The sequence below is a fragment of the Papio anubis genome, chromosome 6, assembly GCF_008728515.1.
Source record: "Papio anubis isolate 15944 chromosome 6, Panubis1.0, whole genome shotgun sequence".
NCBI lineage: Eukaryota > Metazoa > Chordata > Mammalia > Primates > Cercopithecidae > Papio > Papio anubis.
This window is the reverse complement of record NC_044981.1, coordinates 108,666,654-108,686,522: the sequence shown is the minus strand read 5'-3', so window position 1 is coordinate 108,686,522 and position 19,869 is coordinate 108,666,654. Positions and strand designations below refer to the sequence as shown.

Here is a 19,869-nt window from a genome sequence, read left to right as displayed (position 1 = left end):
TTTGAAGCAGAAGATTTATTCAACTAAGATATGCCTGGATTTATGACCTACAGACTGTAATACATCTTAGTTAATTCAGGCTGCTATGAAAACTGCCATAAACTAAGTAGTTTATTAAAAAACATAAATTTATTTTTCATAGTTCTGGAACTAGGAAGTCCCAGATCAAGGCAGCAGCAGATTTGGTGACTCAGGAGAAGGAACTGCTTCCTCATGGACACTGCCTTCGTACCATGTACCATGTAACATGTCCATACACATTGGAGGGGTTAGCTAGCTTTCTGAGGTCTCTTTTATAAGGGTACTAATTCCATTCTTGAAGGTTCTACTATCATGAACTAATTACTTCCCAAAGACCCCACCTCTTAATATTGCCAGCTGAGGGGTTAATATTGCAACATCTGAATTTGGGGGGATATAAACATTTATATCATAGCAAAAGATAATAAATATGTATTATTTTAAGCTGTTAAACTTGTCATAATTTGCTGTACAGCCAGTGGATAACTAATACTATCATGGTAATTAAAAATACAAATAGATGGCAAAAATAATACAAATAGATCATTAATCACAGTAAATATTACTGGAGTAAGCTAATTTACTGAGCAAAAGAGATTGAGAGAGGATGCGAGAGAGAGATTGGAATCCAGTTATATGAAGCTTATGGAAGTCATGTTTTTGGGAAAAAATATGCATGTTGAAAATAAAGGAATAGAAAAAAAATCGTAGCAACTATTATACCTAGAAAACACTAAGCCACAAAAAACTATATATGGTATTCATGTCAGGTATTATATTATACAAAATATTTATTTCAAGATAAACCCTAAGTAATAATAAAAGGAAAGATCTGCTGAAAACTAAAAATAGGCAAGAAAATAACATTATGTACAAAGTATATAAAGCAAAAATTAATAAATATGGCATATGGGAGATGAAAGCTATTAGATGGGAGCTGGTCTGGCACTAACAGCTGGACCACAGTGTTTTCCTGTTGATTATAAACAATTTCACAGAATACCCGCACCAGACAAGATTGCAATGCACCAACCACAAAACTGATCAAACATGCCTCTCTTGGCTAGTGTGAAAAACTTTTGTGTCTTTGCTAATTAGTGTTTACTTCCTGTTCATTCATCCTGCCTTCTAGATAAAAACTATAGGGGTTCGATGATGGAACTGCCTCCACTTTTAATATGATGCTATCCTGAGAAAAACCACTATTGTTTGAATTGTTCTACAAATCATTAACACAAGTTCAAATTCTGTACCACACCCCTCCTAACATCCTATTACTGAGATACCACATTATTGCCCATAGTATGTTGTCTCTCTCATTGAAATGAGTCAATAAGCCCAAATCTATTTGACTATGGATTTGTTCCTGGTGGTCTTTGGATGTAGGGTATCAACAATATCTTTCGATATTTAACACTTAACGCTGACAATAATATCCACGATCTATTTTTAAGCAATTTAACATCAGTAAGCAAGGTACCTTTAAAAGTAGAAAAACTTTTAAAAGTAGAAAAAACAAAAATTATAATTAATGTAAATTGTGGCATCTGAGCTTTCTAATAAAAGTTGCCTATCAAACCTTCAGCCCTTGCATAAAGAAAATGTTGATGAGGTGCTAATACATGCTTTAGGACTTAATAAGTTTAAACTTGATCACCATTAAGCAGTTTCTTGATGAATAATAAAAATGCTACAATTTCTAAAATTTTGCAAAACATATTTTAGAGACATCAGCATTAATTCAGTTTAAATCAGCTAATTTTGGAAGTTGCTAGAAGCTTGCAGGTTCAATTTACCTTGCATTCTCTTTTCTCATTCAACATTTTCTGTCACTCTACAAAAGTTTCACCAACAGAATAAAATGACATGGCATTTGTCCCTATTTATTCATGTTAATTTATTTTTTTTAAGTTTAAAGATTCTTATTAAGTAAATTATATATAGGACTCAGATATTATGGTACAGTTCATGGTAGTAGCATAGCCATGATTATTCTAGACTTTAATGTGTCTTCATAATAGTTTACTCTAAAGGCAATAATTTTTCATATTTTTTTCCTAAGCATTTACAAAATAAAATTGAGATGAGTTATCTAGTAAGATTTTTTCCAATTGTTTGTCTAAAATTTATTTTAATATGTTTCTAAATTTAACAAGTGAAAGTTTTTATAATTAACCCATCCCAATTTTTATGTAGTTTAAAATTTATTTTTAATATCTATTTACATTTAACAACTAAGAAAACAAGATTTTATACATTAATTGAGATCTTCAGCATAAAATCCAAACAGTTCTGCTGCAACCTGACATCAACTCCTAAAAATTTCTGCTCTAGGAAAAATCAATAATAAAATTTTAGAGAGAATAAGGAAAAATGGGCTTCGGAGCATAACACCAAACAACTTTGTGATATATAAAAAATAAGAAAAGAAAGTAATAAAAACTTTAGCATAATTTTACATATTTGGTTGTTTAAAAATGCAGAACTACTACAGTAAATATAACATTTTACTTGGTGAAAGATTGGAATTGGGTATCTGAGGGATTACGGGTTACGAATTTTTGTGATGGAGGAGGGTTATCTGAAATCAGATGGAAATTTCCAGCACCAGATATAGATGGGTGTGGCTCAAAATATGCATGATGAACTGAGGTATCTGGTAGGTGTTTGAGGTGAGTACATGTATGTTTCTTATGCGTTTCTATCCCTTGGATTCATCCAGGTACGGTTTTTTGGTTCAGAGTATTTCTTGCAGATAAAATCAAGCATAAGTAAACATGAAATTCAAGTTATGCTCAAATGTTCCCTAATATATTAGTCACATTGGAACAAATTTGTTTTCAAAATAGGAATTAAGGCAAAACTGACTGTACTATCTTTCTATTTGGACTTGAGAATTACAAAATGTGAAAGCTAATGAAAACCTCTGTCTTTTGTCTCATTTACTTATTTTTGCTTGCTTGTATGATTCATTCTGCAAGATGTCATACCTGCAAATATATTTTGATATTTCCAAATTTTATTGATACTCTAGTGACATAACAGATCTGGGTTCAGAAACAAAGCACCTTTGATATTAGGATTTCTCTGACCTTGAACTTCCTGCCTTGCTCCTGAATACATTAACTTCGCCTTATACACAGTTCTAGTAATTTGCCTTTCCCACATCTTGAACCACATATAAAACAATAATGACACTAAGAATCAGCAAAGGAAAAAACCCTCACATAGGTGATCCACAGTTGTCTAGCGCAGATAAAGAAGGATACTGTCTTTGAGTGATATGAATGTGCATCCCCACTGTATATATAGAGAACAGAATGCTAACTAAGATGATTTGATGTACTTATCAAACACTGAAGATGTAACTTTTGTAAAAATGGTTCTGTGACTTAATTATATGTTATAAACTTAATGATATGTTATAGATAATTACAGTATTATAGATCCACTTTAGAAAAAGTATGTCATCATTGTCGGTAAACAATGCATAAAAAAGCTAAATAATCTGTGTGTATTTTACTAAGATTCAGATTTTTTAAAAAGAAGTAGAAGAAGACTAGCAGACTGGAAATAAGTATTATAAAAATTTAGCAATGATTCCTTTAAGTTGATTTATACAAGCTTAATTTTTTGGAATTTTTAAAACTTTTTTTTGTTTTGCATCTTTATTTTTAACATTATTATTTTTAATTTTAGATTTGGGAGTACATGTGCAGGTTTGTTACATGGATACATTACGTGATGCTGAGGTTTGGGCTTCAGTTGAGCCTATCACCCAAATAGGTGTCTTTTCAACACACAATAGGTACACCCAATAGATAGTTTTTCAGCCCTTTCTCTCCTCCCTTCCTCCCCGTTTTTGGAGTCCCCGTGTCTATTGTTCCTATCTTTGTGTTCATGTGTACCCAACGTTTAGCTCCCACTTATAAGTGGGAATATGCAGTATTTGATGTTCTGTTTCTGTGTTAATTCACTTAGGCTAATGGGCTCCAGCTGCATCCATGTTGCTGAAAAGGACATGATTTCCGTTTTTATGGCTGTGTAGTGTCCCACGGTGACCACATTTTCTTTATCCAATCCACCACAGATGGACACCTAGGTGGATCCCATGTCTTTTCTATTGTGAATAGTGCTGCAATAAACGTGCAAGAGCAGTTGTCTTTTTGGTAAAATGATTTATTTTCCTGTGGGTATATACCCAGTAATGAGGTAACATTATGAGATAATGCTGGATAATTCTATTTGCAGTTCCTTGTAATCTCTTGATTTTCGCTTAGTCCATTTATCTCTATCTTATCTTGCTTAAAATTTAAAACAATGAAAATAATGAAAACATGAAATTGTTTGCTGTGTTTTCTGTGTACAGTTTTGCCTAAGCACTGTTTTGATTTACTGGCTCTCATCAGCACTCCATGTTCAGAGGTCTGAATCTGAACTGTTTCCGTTTTCCTATAGAGTCAATTGGGTAAAAAATTAGGTTAGAACCCACAGCCACTTAGATGAGAATCAAAACAATGCCATTTTAAAGTGGTTCTTTCATAAAGCCACTGAGGAAATATCACAAGCAGATAATGTATTACATTGCATTGCGTATGTTGCTATTGCAATATCTGTAACGGTTGATGCCACTGCTTTGAGGATATGAATTTTAAGATTGTTTTCATTTTAGAAATGTTTGCTATAGTACATAACCCCTTCAATGACATCCTCCTTTCTAGCAATAGTTTTCTCATTATTAGGCTGTATAAACTCACACTAAGTTTATTTTAATACTCCTTAAAGTGTATGCTCAGATTTTGAGCTCTGAATCTTGAGATGTGTATGCTAATTGAATTTTATAAATATTCTAATTGAACATTTTTTTCCATTTTAAACTTCACCTAACCACCAAATATAAGTTCTTTCTTGAGACTAATATAACATTTTTAAAAAGAAAAGTTTATTCAATTGTTCTCAATATCATTCCCACATACTTGTTGGGAACTTTGAGAAGTTACGTAAAAAAATCTTCATTTGCAAAACTATCGACTGAATCAAGATAGTATCTCAGTTCTGCAAGGAGGATCAAATCAGTGCATTCTCTTAGAAAAGTGCTATTAATTGTGCTTCATCTTTCAGCAATCACTTTTTAATTTTTCAGCTAATATTTGATATCCAAAATTCCCCCTTTACTTTAAGATTATTCAGATCATCTAAGAATGATATGTCATGAGACTGCCCATAGTAAGATAAGAGGAAAAGATATTTCTTCATTTCTTTGAAACCCAAAAACTTAAAAAAATAGGCTCACAATATTTTAGATATAATAAGATTTCACAGAAGAAAAATAATCTTTTTACAAGTTTTCTTGTTCTGTGAAAGCTCTGTGAGATGAAGCAAGAAACTGATGAAGCACCTAAGAAATAAGGGATGATTTATCTTGGTGATTTCTCTCGGTGATTATAATGAATGTTAATAAGACTGCAGAATGCAAATGAGATCATGTAAAACAACTTAGATTTTATTAAAGTGAGGAATAAAGAAGGCACTCAAGGAATCACATAATGTGTATAGACCATCTAGCTTCTGGACTATCTTTTTCTCTTTAAGATTAAGAACTAGAACTACAAGAGGATTTCTAAGTAGGTCTCTAACAAAACATTCCCTATAAGGTAGAAAAAAATAAACTTTGAAAAATGAAAAAGAAACAAGAAATGCTGTACCAAACTAATTAAAATGCAATAAATTAAGTCAAGCTATATTAACTTGTCTGAATTTCCGGTTACTTTGCCCATTTTCCTTGAAAAAGCCATCTGCACTGACTATTACTACGCTACACTTAACAACAAAATTGGTTAAGGGACTAGGAGGTTGAAACCATTTGTGGAGGGCAGGTGTACCAGTTCACCTTACTGCTTGGTAATCTCAGAAGCCTGAATGCTTCAGTTTTAACTCGGTTTTCCATGTAATATCTCATGAACGGTTTTCCCCTGGGGAAAAATTAACACTTTCTTTTCTTCTTTTCTTTTAATACTGTATTTTTATTATGCCTTTTATATGTTTAGATATGTAAATGTTCATCACCGTGTTACAATTTCCTACAGTATTCAGTATAGCAGTATGCTGAAGAGGTTTGCAGCCTAAGGGCAATAGGCTACAACATTTAGCCTAGGTGTGTAGTAGGCTATACCATCTAGGTTTGTGTAAGTACATTCTATGTCATTCACATGACAAAATTGCCTAATGACACATTTTTCAGAACAGATCTTGGTTGTTAAGTGACACATGACTGTACACATTTCGAAAAATAGAAAAATCATTCATTCCAACAAGATGAATGTATGCCAAAATTGTAATGCAAATTCCATTATTCATTGGATTTGCATTGCATTTTTTAAATTATACTTTAAGTTCTAGGGTACATGTGCACAACGTGCAGGTTTGTTACATAGGTATACATGTGCCATGTTGGTGTGCTGCACCGATTAACTTGTCATTTACATTAAGTATTTCTCCTAATGTTATCCCTCCCCCTTCCCCCCAGACCACAACAGGCCCTGGTGTATGATGTTCCCCTTCCTGTGTCCAAGTGTTCTCATTGTTCAGTTCCCACCTATGAGTGAGAACATGCGGTGTTTGGTTTTCTGTCTTTGTGATAGTTTGCTGAGAATGATGGTTTCCAGCTTCATCCATGTCCCTACAAAGGACATGAACTCATCCTTTTTTATGGCTGCATAGCATTCCATAGTGTATACGTGCCACATTTTCTTAATCCAGTCTATCATTGATGGACATTTGGGTTGGTTCCAAGTCTTTGCTATTGTGAATAGTGCTGCAATAAACATACATGTGCATGTGTCTTTATAGCAGCATGATTTGGGGAAAATCATCTTGTGATGCAGTGATTACAATATTGGAAAGTGTCACGTTTAAATAAATCTGTTTGCTGAAATAGTGTTAACAGCACTTCTTGATAGAAGCTCTGGTATGTGAATTCCACCTGCATTTAAATCAGCACACATTTTTTTTCTTTGTCATTAAATTTGTAATATAAGAGGTCTCTATTACTAATGTGTTCTTTTAGCATAAGATCCAGTTATATGATTGCTCAAATTGCACACTACCCACCCTGTCTTTTAAACCATATCAGCTATAATGATAAATACAAAACAATGTGCAATAGTAATTATTAAGGATATGTTAGATGTTTCTTGATTGTTTCTAATAAAAATGTGTTTATGGACTAGATAATTTAAGACTTTGGCTTTGGAGCTAGACTGCCAGGTGTTAAATGTTGGTTTTGTGAGCAAATCACTTCACCACTGTGTGCCTTAATTTCTCATTGGCAAATTGGGGTTGGTACAACAGTTAAATAGTTTGATTCATGTAAAGTGCTTAGAACAATGTTTGATACTATTTCAGCCCTCAACAAATACTAGTTATCATGAACTTGATTTATCAGATAGTTTTAAAAAGCATTACTTTGATTGGAAAAGATCTATTACATATGAACTGCATGTGACTCATTCTATAAACTGATCTTTTTTGCATGTGATTTAGTCAACGTCTTTAGTATAAAAAATTACTAAGAAAAAAGCCACATATCTACAGCCAACTGATCTTTGACAAAGTCAACAAAAACATACACTGAGGAAAGGATACCCTATACAATAAATGGTGCTGGGAAAATTTGACAGCCCCATGCAGAGGAATGAACCTGGACCCATATCACTCACCATATACAAAAATTAACTCAAAATGGAGTAAAGATTTAAACATAAGGCCTGAAACTATAAAAATTCTAGAAGAAAACCTAAGAAAAACTCTTTTGGACATTGGCCCAGGCAAAGAATTCATAACCAAGATCTCAAAAGCAAATATAACAAAAACAAAAATAAACAAATGGGATTTTTAAACTAAAAAGCTTCTTCACAGTGAAAGAAATAATCAACAGAGTGAACAGACAGCCTACAGCATAGGAGAAAATAATTGCAAACTACGCATCCAGCAAAAGGCTAATATCCAGAATCTTCAAAGAACTTGAACTTCTCAACAGGAAAAAACCAATAACCCCTTAAAAGTTGGGCAAAGGACATGAACAGTCAATTACCAAAGGAAGATACATAAGAAGTTAACAAGCACATGGAAAAAATGTTCCACATCACTTATCATCAGAGAAATGTAACTTAAAACCACAAAGAAGTACCATTTTATACTACTGAGAATGGCTATTAATAAAGTGTAAAAAAAAAAAAAAAACGGCGAGGATGCAAAGAAAGCAGAACATACACCATTGCTGGGAATGTACATAAATATAATCTCTACTAAAAACAGTATGAAAATTTCTCAAAGAACTAAAAACAGAACTACCATTCATTCCAGCAATCCCACTGCTGAATATATACCCAAAGGAAAAGAAATCATTATATCCAAAAGATATCTGCCCTCATATATTTATTGCAGCACTATTAAAAATAGCAAAGATATGGAATCAACCTAAGTATCCATCAATGAATGACTAAAAGAAGAAAATGTAATAGACACACAGACACACACATGCACACACACACACACGCAACCCATGGAATACTACTCAGTCATAAAAATATGAAATCATGTCTTCTGCAGCAACATGAATGGAACTGAAGGCCATTATCTTTAGTCAGATAACTTAGAAACAGAAAGTCAAACACCAGGTACTCTACTTATAAATTGGAGCTAAATAATACGTACAATTGGACACCAGAGAGTGGGATAATACACATCAGAGACTCAGAAACATGGGAGGTTGATTAGGGATAAGAAATTATCTAATGAGTTCAATGTTACATTAGAAGCTCAGACATCACAACTATGTCATATATCCATGTAACAAAACTGTGGTTGTAGCTTCTAAATCTATTACAATAAAATAATATAAAATTGTAATGGAATAATATGAAAAGTTAATGGTTTACCCTGGATTATATTCAGTACATTTTTCTTCATTAGAAGTACAAATGCTTGCATCCCAATTAGATTTAAATATTTTACCTGTTTTACTAATCTAATAGAATCAAATTAATTTAATAAAAGGTATATGCCACATTTTTAACATTGACATGATAAGAGCAAACCATGATTGAGTCTATTTTCCATTTTTGACAAATTATATTATTGTCTCTTATTTCTCTCAATATAATGAGCCACATGCATCACAAACATAAAGTAAAACTAAAATTTAAAAAATGTTTGCACTCACTTCAGCAACACCTATACTAAAATTGGAATGACACAGACAATAAGACAAGATCAGCATGGTGCCTGTGCAAGGATGACATGCAAATTTGTGAAGCATTCCATATTTTTAATATAAAAGTAAAAAACCCATCCAAAGGATAGCAACTTCAAAGTTTAAAGGAACATCAGCCCATACAGATGAGAAAGAACCAGTGCAAGAACTCTGGAAACTCAAAGAGCCAGAGCGTCTTTTTACCTCCAAATGGCCACACTAGTTCTCCAGCAATAGTCCTTAACTGAAATGGCTGAAATGACAGACATAAAATTCAGAATCCTGATGGAAATGAAGATCATCAGGATTCAGCAGAAAGCCAAAACCTAATGCAGGGAATCTAAGGAATCCAGTAAAAAAAAATAGAGGAGCTGAAAGATGAAATAACCATTTCAAGAAAAAAACCAAACTGATTTGATAAAGTTGGGAAACTCACCAAAATAATTTCATAATACAATTTTAAGTATTAACAGCTGAATAGACCAAGCTGAGGAAAGAATTTCAGAGCTTGAAGACCATTTCTTCAAATTATTTCAGTCAGACAAAAACAAAGAAAAAAAAAGAATGAATAAAACCTCCAAGAAAAATGAGATTATATAAAGAGACCAAATCTGAAACTCATTGGCATCCCTGCCAATAGAAGCTACAACCACACTTTTGTTACATGGATATATGACATAGTTGTGATGTCTGAGCTTTTAGTGTAACATTGAACTCATTAGATAATTTCTTATCCCTAATCAACCTCCCATGTTTCTGAGTCTCTGATGTATATTATCCCACTCTCTGGTGTCCACATGTACACATTATTTAGCTACAATTTATAAGGAGAGAGAGAGAGAGAGAGAGCAAGAAACTTGGAAAATATATTTGAGGATACTGTTCATGAAAATTTCCCTGACCTTGCTATAAAGGCCAACATTTAAATACAGAAAATGCAGAGAGTCCCTGAAAGATAACATGAGCATCTTTAAGACACATACACATCAGACTTTTCAATGTTAACATGAAAAAAGATCTCTACAACAAGAATTACAAAACACTGCTGAAGGAAATCAGAGAAAACACAAACAGATGGAAAAACATTTCATGCTCAGGAATAAGAAGAATCAATATTGTTGAAATGACCATGCTTTCCAAAGCAATTTACAGATTCAATGCTATTCCTATCAAACTACCAATGACATTTTCCACAGAATTAGAAAAAAAGTATTCTAAAATTCTATGGAACCAAAAAAGAGCCTGAAGAGTTAAGGCAATTATAAGCAAAATGAACAATGCTGGAAACATCACATAACCCAACTTTAGACTATATTACAAGACTACAGTAACCAAAACGATATGATACTGTACAATAACAAACACATAGACCAATGGAATAGAATAGAGAGCCCAGAAATACAGCCACACACTTACAACCATCTGTTCTTTAACAAATTCAACAGCAACAAGCAATGGAGAAAGGACTCCCTATTCAATAAATGACACTGGGATAACTGTGTAACCATATGCAGAAGACAAACTGAATCCATTCCTTAAACCATATACAAATCAACTCAAGATGGATTAAAGACTTAAATGTAGGCTGGATGTGGTGGCTCATACCTGTAATCCCATCACATTGGGAGGCCAAGATGGGTGGATTTCCTGAGGTCAGGAGTTCAAGACGAGCCTGGCCAACATAGTGAAACCTTGTCTCTACTAAAAGTACAAAAATTAGCCTGGCATGGTGGTGCATGCCTGTCATCCCAGCTACTCAGGAGGCTGAGGCAGGAGAATTGCTGGAACCTGGGAGGCAGACGTTGCAGTGAGCTGAGATCATGCCACTGCACTTCAGCCTGGGTGACAAAGCGAGACCCCCCATTTCAAAAAAAAAAAAAAGACTTAAATGTAAAACTTAAGACTATAAAAACTCTGGAAGAAAACCTAGGAAATACCATTTTGGACATAAGAATAAGCAAACATCTTATGACAATGACAAAGATGCCTAAAGTAATTGCAAGAAAAAACTTGACAATGGAACCTAATTAAACTAGAGATCTTCTGCACAGCAAAAGAAATCATCAGCAGGATAAAGAGATAACTCACAGAAAGGGAGACAATATTTGCAAACTATAAATCTGAGAAAAGTCTGTTATCTAGAATCTATAAGGAACTTAAACAATTTTACAAGCCAAAAAAGAAATAACCCCACTAAAAAGTGGGCAAAAAACACACTTTTAAAAAGAAGATATGCACAGGATCAACAAGTGTATGAAAAAATGCTCAACATCACTATTCATTTGAGAAATGCAAACCAAAATGGCAAGGAGATACCATCTCACACCAGTCAAAAAATAACAGGTGCTGGTGGGGTTGTGGAGGAAAGGGAATGTTTAAACACTACTAGTGGGAATGTAAATTAGTACAGCCATTGTGGAAAGCAGTTTGTTCATCTCTCAAAGAACTTAAAACAGAATTATCATACAACCCAGCAATCCCATCATTGGATGCATATACTCAAAGGGATATAAACCATTTGATATGGTTTGGTTCTGTGTCCCCACCCAAATCTCATCTTGTAGCTCCCATTTCCCATGTGTTGTGGGAGGGACCCAGTGGGACATAATTGAATCTTGGGGATGGGTCTTTCCCATGCTGTTCTCATGATAATGAATAAGTTTCATAAGATCTGATGGTTTTGAAACTGAGAGTTTCCCTGCACAAGCTCTCTTTCTTTGCCTGCTGCCATTCATGTAAGATGTGACTTGCCTTCCACCATGATTGTGAGGCCTCCTCAGGCATGTGGAACTGTAAGTCCAATAAACCTCTTTCTTTTGTAAATTGTCCAGTCTTGGGTATGTCTTTATCAGCAGTGTGAAAATAGACTAATACACCATTCTACCATAAAGAAACATGCACTTGTATGTTCATCACAGCACTATTAACAATAGCAAATACATGAAATTAACCTAAACGTCCATCAACAGTAGACCGGATAAAGAAAATGTGGTACATGTACACCATGGAATACCACACAGTCATAAAATAAAATAATGAGATTATGTGTTTTGCAGCAACATGGATGGAGCTGGAGGACATTATCTTAAGTGAACTAATGCAGGAATAGAAAATCAAGTGGGAGCTAAACATTGAGTAGAGATAGACATAACGAAGGGAAGAATAGACATCAGAGCCAATTCAAAGTGGGAAGGTGAAAGGAGGCTGAGATTAAAAAAAAAAAAAACTACCTATTGGGTATTATGCTTATTATGTGAATGACAAAATATTGTGTAGCCAAACCTCCACAACATGCAGTTTACCTAAATAACAAACATGCACATGTACCCTTGAAACTAAGAAATATCTTAAGAGAATAAAAATGAAGATAAAAAAAAAGTTGCCTTCCTGAAAAGCAAGGAATTTTTAATTTAAATATGAGTGGAAGTAAAATTAGTCTTAAATTGGTTTGTTTAGAAGTGAGAAAAAGAAACCTGAAGTAGGAGGATAACAACCAGATGAGACAAGTTTGAGGCACATTTGAGACATAAATAGGTGTCCTTAGGAAGTGACTGAAAATGATAAATTACAGTGAGAGAGGTAATAGAGAGTAGCAGTTAAAATCGTAGCCTTGGCTATCAAATGAAATGATGATATAATTTCAGTTTTGCCACCTGATAACAATAACACTATAGGCAATTGGTTTAACCTCACTTACCCTCATTATCTTATATTGTTACATGCAGTTTTGGGATGATTAAATAAGATAATGCTCCCAAATCATTTAATGATCCCTGGATTACAGTGAACGTTCAATAATAGGTAGATATTGCATTTCTGACAGTGATGCTGATGGTGATGGTAGTTGTCGTGCCAATTAGAGAACAACAGAAAGCTTTCAGTTTAGGGCACTTTGTGATATAAGGGGATAAAAGTAATCTGGAATTTGGGATATATGATAACTTTAATGTCTGTAGAATACCTGGATTAACCTAGGAGAGATTATCCTAAGTGATAAAATTTCTGGGTCACCACTGAACAGGTAATATCTGGCGTTATTACTCAAGACAAGGGTGTTAAATGAGACAGAATAAATGACCAGGAAACATTGACATGGATTGCATTTAAAGAGAGAAAAGAGCTCTCATGGAGTCAGAAAAAAAGATAGAAGTTAATATTATCAAAGAAACCAAGGCAAAATAATTTCGTGATTAAAAGAAGATTAAATTGAAATAGTGAAGACATCTCAAGAGAGGGAAGACTGAGAAGAAATCACTGGATGTGGTAGTCAAGACATCCATTAATTATCATGACAGCTTGTTTTTTTTTTTCAGTGGGAATGAATAAAGATAAGGTAATTTTGTTGATGACTGGATGAAATATTTAAAATGATGGCAAAAATAGACCAATCTTCAAATCAATCTTCATGATAGCCCTATTTTATATGTGAGTAAAATAGAAGCAGAGAGAAATTAATATACTCACTTGTGATCACAGTTCATAACCAGTGGAATCAGTATTAAAATCTTGCTTTTTTAGAGCAGTTAAAAATCATAGCCCTCATTAATATATTCTATTTGCAATTAATTTTAATGAGATTAGTTTGTCCACATATAATGAAAAACAAATTAATTTCTCTTGGCTTATAGACAGTGTTCTAATCTATTTGGTTAGACATTAACTTCAGTAGGAAGTGATTGATTTTCAAGGGGAGAAATTATTCGAAAATTCTGGCAAAATTTCACTTAGTCATAGATAAACAATTAGATCAGAATATTGTTTTACTGTGGGTGCCACTTAAAAGGAAGAAAAATTTTTTGAACAGGGAACCTAGTATCATTGGCCAAAGAAAACTGTTACTACAATTCTTGACACTATAACATGTCAGCTCTGAATCTGCTCCTTGACATGCCTAATACAGTCCAATTAAATGGCACCTGTTATTTTGGAGTTTCTAAAAAAGCAATTATCCTTAGATTTTTGTTTATTCCCACCCTTCCTCTAGCCCTGAAAGTAGTTGTTCATCCAACCACAGTAATGATGATGATAAGATAATTTCATCAAATTGATTCCAGAGACTATATGATTAAATCTCACAGATGGTTTGGAGGGGTCATTCATTGGCTAAACTGTTTTAGAATATCTCTAATTCATCAGGCCTGTCCCAGACCAGTTATTAACCTACAAAGCACAGAAATGCCAGAATCCGACTTCCACCTAAGGCTTTTTCATTCTCCAAGAATGTAACTAAACATGTGGTCCATGGTATTGCTTGTGCTGAAGAGAAATGAGGGAAGATAATGGGATGGAGATGAGGACCTTCAATTTCCCCAAAAAGTTTTATGCGTAAAAGTAAAAAATTAAAAATTAAAAATTAAAATAAAGCTTGATAGGGGACATTTTAGAAAACAACCCACACTGTTGTCTTTGAGGAACTCGGGCCTTTTGCATGTTTAAAGGAACAAGCAGACCCCAGGCTTAACACTTCCGTGTCTAAGAGAACATTTTGTTAGTCAATTAATAGTTTGTGTCTGCTATTTTAAAATAAGCATTAATTTTAACTTATATATAGAATGGCATAACACACAAACTTTTTTGTATATTTACAATCTTATTAGAGCTTGCCAATAATTTAATAAAAAAATCTAACCCTCTACAAAACAACCGTTCTGGATAAATTAACAAGCTTGTTTTCTTTTTGTTGTTGTTGTTGTAGTTAATTACTTTATTGGGATATAATAAGTACATAGTACAGTAAGAAAACTGTACTGTTCAAATACACATATTTGTACTCCTAAATAAACATTTTACTGATACATGTAAAACATGCAAAGACATAGAGAATCTCGCGAACATAAATATGAGCAAAAGAAAGAAGCTAGACACAAAAAATTACATGTTATTTGAATGAATTTACGAATCTTATTGACAGGCAAAACTTATTTATGCTAATATATAAGTCACAGTAGATATACAGTAAGAAAATTGTACAGTTCAAATACACATATTTGTACTCCTAAATAAACACTACCTAGGTTAGGATACAAAACATTCTGAATACCTAAGAATTGTACCATATGCCCCTCTATGCCAATAACTCCTCCAGAGTTACCACTCTTATATTAGCATAAATAAGCTTTGCCTGTCATTAAGATTCATAAATTAATTCAAGCAATATGTAATCTTTTGTGTCTAGCTTCTTTTGCTCATAATTACATTTGTGAGATTCTCTATGTTTTTGCATGTTTTACATGTATCAGGAAAATGTCTTTCTTGGTGTTGCATACCACTTTTTTTTTTTAATCCCTCCCCTAGAACCCCATCCCTCACAGGCCCTGGTGTGTGATGGTCCTCTCCCTGTGTCCATGTGTTCTCATTTTTCAACTCCCACTTACGAGTGAGAACGTACGGTGTTTGGTTTTCTGATCTTGTGATAGTTTGCTGAGAATGATGGTTTCCAGCTTCATCTATGTCCCTGCAAAGGACATGAACTCATCCTTTTTTATGGCTGCATAGTATTCCATGGTATATATGCACCACATTTTCTTTTTTTTATTATTATCATACTTTAAGTCCTAGGGTACATGTGCACAACAGATTTGTTACATATGTATACATGTGCCATGATGGTGTCCTGCACCCATTAACTCATCATTTACATTAGGTATATTTCCTAATGCTATCCCTCCCCACTCCCCTCTCCCTCCACCCCACAACAGGCCCCAGTGTGTGATGTTCCCCTTCCGGTGTCCAAGTGTTCTCATTGTTCAATCACCTATGAGTGAGGACATGTGGTGTTTGGTTTTCTGTCCTTGCGATAGTTTACTGAGAATGATGGTTTCCAGCTACAAAGGACATGAACTCATCCTTTTTATGGTTGCATAGTATTCCATGGTGTATATGTGCCACATTTTCTTAATCCAGCCTATCATTGATGGGCGTTTGAGTTGGTTCCAAGTCTTTGCTATTGTGGATAGTGCCACAATAAACATATGTGTGTACGTGTAGAGCAGCATGATTTATAATCCTTTGGGTATATACCCAGTAATGGGATGGCTCGGTCATATGGTATTTCCAGTTCTAGATCCTTGAGGAACTGCTACACTGTCTTCCACAATGGTTGAACTAGTTTACACTCCCACCAACAATGTAAAAGTGTTCCTATTTCTCCACATCCTCTCCAGCACGTGTTGTTTCCTGACTTTTTAATGATCGCCATTCTAACTGGTGTGAGATAGTATCTCATTGTGGTTTTGATTTGCATTTCTCTGATGGCCAGTGATGATGAGCATTTTTTCATGTGTCTGTTGGCTGCATAAATGTCTTCTTTTAAGAAGTGTTTGTTCATATCCATTGCCCACTTTTTGATGAGGTTGTTTGATTTTTTCTTGTAAATTTGTTTAAGTTCTTTGAAGATTCTGGATATTAGCCCTTTGTCAGATGGGTAGATTGCAAAAATTTTCTCCCTTTCTCTAGGTTGCCTGTTCACTCTGATCGTAATTTCTTTTGCTTTGCAGAAGTTCTTTAGTTTAATTAGATCCCATTTGTCAATTTTGGCTTTTGTTGCCATTGCTTTTGGTGTTTTAGACATGAATTCCTTGCCAATGCCTACGTCCTGAATGGTATTGCCTAGGTTTTCTTTTAGGGTTTTTATGGTTTTTGGTCTAACATTTAAGTCTCTAATCCATCTTGAATTAATTTTATATAAGGTGTCAGGAAGGGATCCAGTTTCAGCTTTCTACTTATGGCTAGCCAGTTTTCCCAGCACCATTTATTAAATAGGGAATCCTTTCCCCATTTCTTATTCTTGTCAGATTTGTCAAAGATCAGATTGTTGTAGATGTGTGGTATTATTTCTGAGAGCTCTGTTCTGTTCCATTGGTCTATATCTCTGTTTTGGTACCAGTACCATGCTGTTTTGGTTACTGTAGCCTTGTAGTATAGTTTGAAGTCAGGTAGCGTGATGCCTCCAGCTTTCTTCTTTTGACTTAGGATTGTCTTGGCTATGCAGGCTCTTTTTTGGTTCCATATGAAATTTAAAGTAGTTTTTTCCAATTCTGTGAAGGAAGTCCTTGGTAGCTTGATGGGGATGGCACTGAATCTATAAATTACTGTGGGCAGTATGGCCATTTCACAATATTGATTCTACCTATCCATGATCATGGAATGTTCTTCCATTTGTGTCCTCTTTTATTTCGTTGAGAAGCAGTTTGTAGTTCTCCTTGAAGAGGTCCTTCACATCCCTTGTAAGTTGGATTCCTAGATATTTTATTCTCTTTGAAGCAATTGTGAATGGAGTTCACTCATGATTTGGCTCTCTGTTTGTTTGTTATTGGCATATAGGAATGCTTGTGATTTTTGCACATTGATTTTGTATGCTGAGACTTTGCTGAAGTTGCTTATCAGCTTAAGGAGATTTTGGGCTGAGACAATGGGGTTTTCTAAACATACAATCATGTCATCTGCAAACAGGGACAATTTGACTTACTCTTTTCCTAATTGAATACCCTTTATTTCTTTCCTCTGCCTGATTGCCCTAGCCACAACTTCCAACACTATGTTAAATAGGAGTGGTGAGAGAGGGCATCCTTGTCTTGTGCCAGTTTTCAAAGGGAATGCTTCCATCTTTTGCCCATTCAGTATGATATTGGCTGTGGGTTTGTCATAAATAGCTCTTATTATTCTGAGATACGTCCCATCAATACCCAATTTATTGAGAGTTTTTAGCATGAAGAGCTGTTGAATTTTGTCAAAGGCCTTTTCTGCATCTATTGAGATAATCATGTGGTTTTTGTCTTTGGTTCTGTTTATATGATGGATTACGTTTATTGATTTGCACATGTTGAACCAGCCTTGCATCACGGGGATAAATCTCACTCGATCATGGTGAATAAGCCTTTTGATGTGCTGCTGGATTCGGTTTACCATTATTTTATTGATGATTTTGCATAGATGTTTATCAGGGATATTGGTCTAAAATTCTGTTTTTTTGTTGTGTCTCTGCCAGGCTTTGGTATAAGGATGATGCTGAACTCATAAAACGAGTTAGGAAGGATTCTCTCTTTTTCTGTTGATTGGAATAGTTTCAGAAGGAATGGTACCTGCTCCTCCTTGTACCTCTGGTGTAATTTGGCTGTGGATCGGTCTGGTCCTGGACTTTTTTTGGTTGGTAGGCTATTAATTATTGCCTGAATTACAGAGCCTGTTATTGGTTTATTGAGGGATTCAACTTCTTCCTGGTTTAGTCTTGGGAGGGTGTTATATGTCCAGGAATTTATCCATTTCTTCTAGATTTTCTAGTGTGCTTGCATTAGGGTCGTTTATAGTATTCTCTGATGGTAGTTTGTATTTCTGTGGGATCAGTGGTGATATTTCCTTTATCATTTTTTATTGCATCTATTAGATCCTTCTCTCTTTTCTTCTTTTTTAGTCTTGCTAGCTGTCTATCAATTTTGTTGATCTTTTCAAAAAACCAGCTCCTGGATTCATTGATTTTTTGAAGGGTTTTTGTATCTCTGTCTCCTTTAGTTCTGCTCTGATCTTAGTTATTTCTTGCCTTCTGCTGGCTTTTGAATGTGTTTGCTCTTGCTTCTCTAGTTCTTTTAATTATAATGTTAGGGTGTCAATTTTAGATCTTTCCTGTTTTCTCTTGTGGGCATTTAGTGCTATAAATTTCCCTCTACACACTTCTTTAAATGTGTCCCAGAGATTCTGGTATGCTGTGTCTTTGTTTTCATTGGTTTCAAATAACATCTTTATTTCTGCCTTCATTTCATTATGTACACAGTAGTCATTCAGAAGCAGGTTGTTCAGTTTCCATGTAGTTGAGCGGGTTTGATTGAGTTTCTTAATCCTGCATTCTAGTTTGATCGCACTGTGGTCTGAGAGACAGTTTGTTATAATTTCTATTCTTTTACATTTGCTGATGAGTGCTTTACTTCCAACTATGTGGTCAATTTTGGAATAGTACAAAGTGGTGCTGAAAAGAATGTATATTCTATTGATTTGGGGTGGAGAGTTCTGTAGATGTCTATTAGGTCTGCTTGGTGAATCCAGATAGTTTGCTGAGAATGATGGTTTCCAGCTTCATCCATGTCCCTGCAAAGGACATGAACTCATCCTTTTTTTTTTTTGATACGGAGTTTTGTTCTGCCACCCAGGCTGGAGTGCAGAGGCGCAATCTCCTCTCACTGCAGGCTCTGCCTCCCAGGTTCATGCCATTCTCCTACCTCATCCTCCTGAGTAGCTGGGACTACAGGCACCCACCCACACGAATGGCTAATTATTTCTATTTTTAGTAGATACAGGGTTTCACCATTGTAGCCAGGATGGTCTCAATCTCCTGACTTCATGATCTGCTTACCTCGGCCTCCCAAAGTGCTGGAATTACAGGCATAGCCACTGCGCCTGGCCAAACTCATCCTTTTTTATGGCTGTGTAGTATTCCTTGGTATATATGTGCCACATTTTCTTAATCCAGTCTCACTGATGGACAGCTGGGTTGGTTCCAAGTCTTTGCTACTGTGAATAGTACTGCAATAAACATAGGTGTGCATGTGTCTTTTTCGTAGAATGATTTATAATCCTTTGGGTATATACCCAGTAATGGGATGGCT

At 34.7% G+C, this 19,869-nt stretch overlaps 1 pseudogene; it reads left to right on the top strand.

Moving 5' to 3' along the window:
- Positions 1–9,232: 9,232 nt before the first annotated feature.
- On the top strand, positions 9,233–9,351 carry LOC116275522 (annotated as a pseudogene).
- The last annotated feature ends 10,518 nt before the right edge of the window (positions 9,352–19,869 follow it).